The sequence below is a fragment of the Solea senegalensis genome, linkage group LG7 (assembly GCF_019176455.1).
Source record: "Solea senegalensis isolate Sse05_10M linkage group LG7, IFAPA_SoseM_1, whole genome shotgun sequence".
Lineage (NCBI taxonomy): Eukaryota > Metazoa > Chordata > Actinopteri > Pleuronectiformes > Soleidae > Solea > Solea senegalensis.
In genome coordinates this window covers 13101763-13110805 of record NC_058027.1, presented here as the reverse complement: position 1 = coordinate 13110805, position 9043 = coordinate 13101763, and positions in this window count along the sequence as shown.

Here is a 9043-nt window from a genome sequence, read left to right as displayed (position 1 = left end):
GTCTTGAATTAGCAACCTATCAGCCAGTCAGAAGATAGTAGTTATTGTAAAATAACTAGTTATTGCTCTGATTGGCACAGCTCTGCCAATTGACACTGCTGACGTCTCACGTCCACATGCTTCCAGGTGGCTGGACAACTGGAGTCGGGAGACTAGGTTTTTTTGACGGGTTCTTCTTGCACGGAAATACACTGTAAATGTTGAAAACACAACAAACGGGTGGGGGTGTGGCACCGGGAAGTGACGAAAGCCCGGCATGAGCCAGCTAATACGAAAATTCAAATGGGTAATGGGAGGTGTTTAGCCAGAGAAGGGAGTACATACACCCATTATTAACACAAAATAGATAATTCAAATACTTGAAATTAGGATTACGCATACCGTCACAAAAAGCCATCATAACTTAAACCAAGAAAGCTTTGACAACAAAAGTGATTTAACCAAGAACAGGTTGAATACTGATGGACCTTCAAGTAGATGCTGTAAATGTTATATTTGGCACATGAATAAAAATGTTGTCATCACACTTCCTCCCTCATGCCCAGAGTTAATGCTGGTACTGAAGCATTATATTTTAATATTTTGGTTTGTCTCAAACAAACTCACTCTCACTTTCTGATTGTGTAATTCAGGTTTTCCATATTTTAACCCACAAACTGTCGCACTTTTACATGGTGGTAACCAGTGATGTGCACAGACATTTTGGAAGGGCAGGGGTTTCACTACAAAAAGGGCACCTACTGCGCACCGGTGGGGCAGGCAACGCTAGTATATAATTTCCCACATTTTCTCGTGGTACTCCATTTTGCTCCCAGTTTAAATAAATACAGGTTAGTTTAAAACTTCAACTCCACTGTGAGTAGATATATATTTACTGAATCAATGGAAAGTTAGAAAACCCGAAGACTGAGTTTTAAAAGATCATTCTGCTATAGAGATGACTTAGAATAAAAAAAGGTTGAGGTTTAAAGATATAATTGCATTTGTTACAATGATGTTCACTAATGTAAATCGTCAGACATTGACAAAAAACAATGGCAATGGCAAAAAGCCAACTAAGTTAAATGACCACTGAGAATACTCACAGTAATTTATTTTTTTATGGTTCTAATTTTATCAGGTGTCATTATGTCAAGTGAACATCCCAAAGGGCTAAAACAGACAAGAACAACTTAGTACCACAATGTGGAGCAGTGGGCACATAATTGATGGCATAAATTCTTATCTTGAGGAAGTAATAATATAGTAATACTTATTAATATTTCAATACCTGTCTTAGGTGATACAATATCAAATGTACAGAAGTACAATTGTTCACATCTGGCATAAAAATGTGTCCTGGATTCATCTCCGAGAATCACTTGTGATCTAACCTGACATCTACAATTTATGCAAACATATAAATGACAAACAAAACTTCTACTGCACATCTTTCAAACAGATTCACACACTGCAATGTGGGGGTAAGTGTCTTGCCCAAGGACACACAGGCATGTGGAATCAAACCCACAACATTCCAGTTGAACGTTGACTCATTCTTCCACTGAGCCACTGTCGCCCCTGGTTTTGCATGTGTGTGTAGGTCTGTGTATTAGCATGAGTGACAGCTAATGAATCAAAGAACAATTAATGCTGCTGTAACAATAAATATGATTTTAACCATTAGAAAAATAACAACCAGTGTCAAAGGAATACTTCACTGATTTGTCTCAATTTCCCCCGAGTCAGGAAATATCTTCATTCTTTTCTTTGTTACGTGCCCACCAGTGACACCTGGTCTGAGGCTTGAAACTGCAACGCTAGTTCTGCACTTTTTAGACCCACTCGTAGAGGGACAGAACCTCATTCTCAGAATGTACAGTGTCCGCCATCTTTGCTAACAGTTACGCTAACAGGACCAAGTGTGACTGGTGAGCACGTAACAAAGAAAAGAATGAAGATATTTCTCAACTCAGGGGAAACTGAGGTTGGGGAGCACAATTTTTCAAAAATACTACCCCTATTCTAGTAATATAAAGCTAAATGCAAATTGGTGAAGTTAATATTTTAGAGGTGGCTACAAATAAATGAATGTATGGGGCACTGGAAGTGGGTGTATTGCATGCATTTATACTTGAACTGAGCTTTGTCCACTTGTGGATTCAGGACAGACGTCAGTGCCAGGTCTGAACAAGGGTCTTGGACTCTCTGTCCAGCTTTCCTTTGTCTATTGGTTGAGATCCAAAACAGTGAATCAACAAGCAGCTTACACTCCCTCTGTAGACACTGTCGACCTGTTTTCTATTGAGCCATGTGTCTCACAAGCCAAAAATATGACCAAGCTAAAACAACAGCAAATCTGAGCAACTTAAGTGTTTGCATAACGGTGTGAAAGCCAACAAGTGATGGCAGAGGTTTGCAAAGCAGATGAGTCCGTCACGTAAGCCTATTTAGCTAAATTGCTAAGCTTCGCCCCGAATGAAAGTACAGGAAAGGAGGGTTTACTCTGGGTCAACACACAACAGGTGGTGCTGATCTCTGTGTCATCTCACAAAAACACCACCTTCTTCTGATCATTGCAGTTATCTGCAATGCAATATATCATGTACTTAGAAAACACACAGGTCATGTCTGAACTAATAATACTTAACACTTCTTCTCCTCTCCCACTGATGCATGTAGGTCTGACGTTGCTCTTCTAACAGCTAAGCAGTGGGAGATGAACACTTTCAGCCCCTCCCTCTTCTTTATCTGGCTCATCTGTCTCATCCACTCATTGTCTGCTGTTTGCCATCTGCTGCACGGGAGACCAGTAATGCAGACCGACCCCTGGGAGTGATGTTTCACACCTGTGGTCAATGACTCAGGACACCTGCAACTGGCGAGAAGCAGAGCATTGTATTGCTGTCTTATAATTGTGCCCCGTCTTTACTGCAGAGCGCATTGCCACCAAGGGTTAAGTTACATCACAGTCTAATGAAGAGAGCACATGGTGAAACATCATGAGTCTACACAGGTTCGTCTCTGATGTGAACCTGCGGAAAGAATCGATACTGCAAGTTTAAATAACATTATAAATTGTGCTTTTCTGAAATAAAAATGTGTCCTTAGATGACAGATGTATAATACACACACTTCATATCCTGTATATAACGTCAACTTTATCTTCATTACAGCAGAGTTGGTGTATTTTTTCGAAAATCAAAACCAGATATTGTCTCTTTTATTTCATGTATTCCTCCTCTTTGTTAAAACATGGTGTCGTGACTAGCCACATGAGGAGTCGACCTTTAACACCTCGATTAAAGCTTTTGGATATCTTCTGCTACAGCAGCTGATGTAGTCTGACACCACTAGCCTTCGGGAGAGATGAGGAGCGGCCCGCAGAGGTCCAGATCTGTCTAACAACTCACCCAGAGATTTGCCTTTGCTTTTCAAACCGGTGTTCTTCAGTTCCCACACACTGACCCAAGTGAAATCACTTGAGGCTGATCATCTTTGTGCAGTTTTACTCCCAAGGCCTGTAAACAAACTTTGATGAGTAAAATCGCAGTAATTTCCCTTTAGGACGTTAAACATACCAACAAAAACAATTGGACAGGACCCACGAGGAGGAGTAGGCTACAAGGACATTTGTCATCATGATAATATCAGTAAACACAAGGTTATGGTTAGAAATATCATGTTTCAGTTCAGGCCAAAAAAGGTCATGGATATATCTGAGGATCTTCTTTAATTTGCCTTAATCCGGTTGGTGTGTACCATTAAAAGTGATATTGCACCACAATATTGGATATTTTGGTGGTAAACACAGGAAACCCTCTGGTCTCTCGTGTGACAGTCCTTTGTTTCTGTGATCCATCCACCCCTCTCCAGCCTGTAACATCTCGAGCAGGAAGTTGACTCAAAAGCAGGACACGCAAACAAACACAGAGTGGGAAAACAATATTAGCCGTTTACATGGTAAAAAAGGGTTTGTGCACAGGCAGGCACTTAGGATCAGCAGAGGTAAGAAAGCACTGGGCTTGCAGCAGAATCAAAAAATAAAGATCTATACTGGAAATTAAGGCCTAATACATATAAACGCTGTAGTACATATGCCAGGCCTGTATGTGGCACTGTAACTTTCTTACAGAAATACATGAGGAAGATGTTGAGCATGCGCTTAGTGCAGGGTTTAAAAAATATTTACATTTAGCAGAAGGCGCATCAAAATAGAAAGATAAATAACTACACAATGGGAGGCCAAGTCTCTAATGTGTAAAATAACAGAGACAAGACCAGATTGGTTCAGGCACAAATTGGCAAAAACAACTACCAGTTGCTTTAAAAGAAAACAAAATGACCCATCTACAGTAATCACTTTGCAACATACTGGATGAATAAATATCTTAATGAAAAACCTCACTGAAACAAATCCTCTGAAGGTCATTGATTCGGTAGCAACTGGAAGGAAGAAAGGGAGAAGGGGAGGAATTTCAAGGCTGCATGTTACTTGCAAGGCATGTTGGCAATAGAACGGTCCAAGTATCTTTTAAGTTTCTCAATCTCTAACTGAACACTGCAGCGTTTCCTATAGAAACAGTACAGTGTGATGTGTTATTGCCACAGACAACAAACATGAATGAATGAGTGAAATGCAATTAAATAATTATATTGAGAGACTTGGTGAGCCCTTATCTTCTGCTCTGCATACACGTCACGTTCCCCTCAGCTTTGTTTTGCATAAGAAACCAATTCAAGGTACTGGCAACGTGGCTCAAAATGAAAACTCCCTAAAGCACAGCATACTGCCAGTTACGATCACATGAATACAATGAATATAAGTATTCCACGGGCTGTAAAGTGCAGAGGCTCAGCTCAACCTGACTGTTCCTGCTTCCCAAAAGTTTGTTTCAGTAAAACATCTGGACCTGGTAATAGTCAACTGTGACTGCAGAGTCTGTGGATTATGTTCCCATCTGAGCCTTGTTTTTACTGTCTTCAAAGTGAAGATGGGTGAAAACTTTCCCACAAAGAAAAACAATCAGACAGAAGTCAGCTTTTCATTCCCTCTGTGTGTATCTCACGCACGCACGCACACACACACACACACACACACGCATGTTGCTAAGCAGATCCAGGTGTTTGGTGTTTTACTGAGATCACAGGCTCTTTACAGTCTCCACTTTTACAGTGACGGTGCAGGTGTGGCCGATCTTTCCACTCCACTCGAGAAAATAGACAACACAGGAGCTGCTGTGTGTTGTCCTGACCTAAAAACTAAATCCACATTACACCAGAGCCTTAATGCCTGCATGGGTTCAAGCATGGCATAAAAAAACATTTCAGTCGTGAGACACAGAAGTGAGACATAGATTCATTATGTATTGAAATACATTCTTTAAATCTCTCATCCTTATCACTATTTCAAATCACTCCAGTACCATTCTGCTGCATTCCTGTTATAGAAAAATCTCAGTAGTGTTGGCATGGTTGGTATCTTTGTTTTCACTGCATAATTAGTAAAACTGGACACTTTCTGATTAGAAGTATAATATATTATTACTATATAGTTGGTGGCACCTGCCAGTGAAACAGGACTAGGTAATTGGGAGCTGGTATAAAACTTTTTTTTTATCAATTGACCTTGAGGGCATTTGTCCATTGAACAACATTTTGATGCAGCAGGTTAACACAGTGACCTGTGAATCTAGCATCACTAAAATCTACATCAGGATACATTAAACTGTGGATTCATTAAAGATAAGTAATTAAACGTTATGTTGTGCTTTTAGTCTTGTAGGATTCAGCTTCAAAATGACGGCACGAAACAATCAACGCTCACAACAGAAACAGCGTTAAGTATTTATCATTATCCACATCGCACAGGCGTTTATGGCTGAAGAGCCCTGGGAACAGCAGCAAAGATCATCCTGCACTCTTCATAATATTTGTATCCAGGTGTTAATGGGCTTTACTGTGCAGTCTCTCGTATTAACCCCCCTCTGCTCTGGTCCTGGGAGCCTTGTCTCAAGACGGGTAAGAGGTTCCCATGTGTCCTGACACTCAGCTAATTGAGGCCCAGTAAAGCCAAGTTGCCATGGAGGAAACTAACACATCTGGGATGCTACTTTTAGAGTCTGTCTTCTGGGAAAATTGTATTTGAATTCATATTTGTATTAGCAGAGGAGCAAGTTCTTGTTTAAAACGTATTATCTGAATGGGTATCTTTTACATTTTTGTTTCAATGTAAAAAATACACACTGTACACTCATGCTCCTCTCTGGGAAATTCAACCCATAATCTCCTCCCCTGCTGGTGGACAGTATACCAGTGCAAAGTCTGGTCTACAGGAGAAATTACCTTGATGCTCACGTGTCCTCATGTGTCCCCAAACAACGTTTGATCCAGTGGAATAGTTCCTCTCAGGCTCAGTGGTTAGACATCTGGTGAAACAATGGTCCAATAGAAACGATTAAGGGGGGAGGGGGGTGAGGAGGGACTGAAGAGTGACAGAGGGGGTTTTTTTTTTCTGCATGTTAAATCAGTGCAATAAACGTAACAATCTTATTTGAATAAATCATTTAACACGAGTAACAGGATGTTTTCACGTAAGATTTTACAAGAAAGAGAAGAAAACAAAGTGCAAAGTGTGTTTACACTGCTAAAGCTTTATGTACAGTGCAGAGGCGGACGATGGTGCAAGTGAAATGAATCACTGCATGGTGACACTCATGAGAGCTGCACTTCTGTTTTTCTCGATGTGAGATGTAATACAGCTGTTTTTCTTAGGCCAAGATGAAAAACTGTGACAGATTCCATTTGTCTGCAAGGAAGGTGCAAAATCACAATTCAACATTCACGGCCCCATCTTCTTTCATTCATTCATTCATCGACCACTTGTTTCTTTGGAGCCAATCGCAGCTGACGTCAGGCAAAAGGCAAGAAACAAACTGGACAGGTCACCAGTCTGTCACAGGGCCGACATACAGAGACAAATCACCATCCACACTCACATTTGGGTCTACGGCCAATTTAGATTCTCGTGTGAAAAGAGTGCACAGCTGGGGAGAATCGAACCAATGTCTTTCTTGTTGTGAGGTGACAGTGCTAACCAGCACACCATCATGTGGTCCATGACCTTGAATTAAAGGAATGAAAATCCTGGAATATGTCAGCGTTCATTTTGGATAAGAATGGATAAGACATCTGTAAGATAATTCTCTGCCTTGGCATGACATCACTGAATGGTGAACACATTTGACCAAATATTCACATTGTCACTGTGAGCATGTTGCTATGCTAACATCACTGGATTAGGTACACTAAACTCTAAAATATCTCCCAAAAGTCAAAAACAATTGTCACTTTGAATTGTGAAGCAAATCAGTATTTTACAGAAATCATCATATTCTGTACAGGAAGGTACGGTGGCCCTGAGGCTCACACCGACTCAGCATTTCCTTTGTTGTTAGGTAAAATATATTTTTGTGCTTACTGGAATCATGTTGTGGTTTAATCGGCAGGTTATACTTCATCACACATTTTCCCAAAATCGACAGTACGAGTACAAAACATTTGATATCAAGGCGATATCTTTAAGTATGGTAACACACTGACTCGGTACATAATGCATGTGAGAAGAGAAGAAAGAAAAGACAAAACACACATGCACAGTAGTTTGCAATAAAGCGCGAACAACATCATAATTTCATAGACTTGTGTCAAAATTAGCTCCAACAATCTGGGCACGAGAGACACGAGGGGCGACGCAGAAGATGGTATCGGCAAAGTCCCATCACTCATTCACGACAGCGGGGAGGACTCTGGCAGCATGATGGACGACAGTGGTGAAATATGAGACAGAGAGGAATGTGCTATCCAGCTTGCCACATCAAGTTTATGCTGCACACATCAGTGGTTTGCCGCTTCATGATCAGTGCAAGCAAAGACTGCTCTAAGTAGGGTATAGCCGAGGCACAATCAAAGACAACAGGGAGTGGCTATACACTTTTTGAAAAAGTACCTTTAATATCATATGACTATCCAATACCATCGAGTACATATTTGTTTTCTTCCTTACATGTGGTCCATGAAAACATAAGGGTAACACCAACTATAAAACTAAAGTAGATTGACAAGAGACTACACAAGGAGCTACTGAGCTCAGCACCAACATTTAGAGACTTTGGAAAACAGTCAACATTGTCAGAATTGCCAGGTGGTGATAATTGCACTGCGAGACAGAAATAGTTTGCTTTACGCAGGATGCTGCGACTGAAAGCAGCTGTGGGGGCAAAAACAAGTCAGAGTCAGACATCCAAGGCTGCTCTGTGTCGCCACCAGGCCAATAAACTGACCACAGTGTTTGACACACTGTTCGACACACACTGTTTAAGTGTTCGTGCTCCAGCACACATGTGGCACAAAGAAGACGTGGCTGTTTATACACTTAATCTCCCGATGGCAGTGCCTGACATGAAAATCTCAGTTTCTTAATCTGTACGTCACACACAAAGCACGTCAGTCCCAGGATATAAAATGGAATGTTTCCTTTGTGTCCAGAGCTATGAAAGATTTTAATATGGTGAAAGAGTCAACTCAACGTCTGTAGGTTGGTCCAGCAGATTTCTCAACAACTGCTGGATAAATTGCCATGATATCTGACTTTCATGTTCCCAATGTTTCAAGTAGCAACATCTAACTGTGAAACTGTATAATTTTTTAGTAGCTAGCTGTAGGCGACTGGACTTGCTGCTGTTGGTTGAAGATGACAGCCTCTGTAAAGCAAGTCTGTTACCTTAAGTAGGTGTATTGGAAAGTAATGCATTACATTCACTTGCGTTACTTTAATTGAGTAGGTTTTTTTGTGTGCTTAAAATTTGTAATTTTACTTTTACATAAGTATGTTATGTTGGAAGCACTGTACTATGTTTTAACTCACATCCGTTACTGAGTGAAAAAAATTCACCCTCCGGATACTTTGGCAGTGAATTGGCGCTAATTAACGTCCTTGAGTATAAAAAAGTTGTCAAAACCTTACAAAGATTTAAATTTAAATAGGTGTTTTCCTTGTAAAATA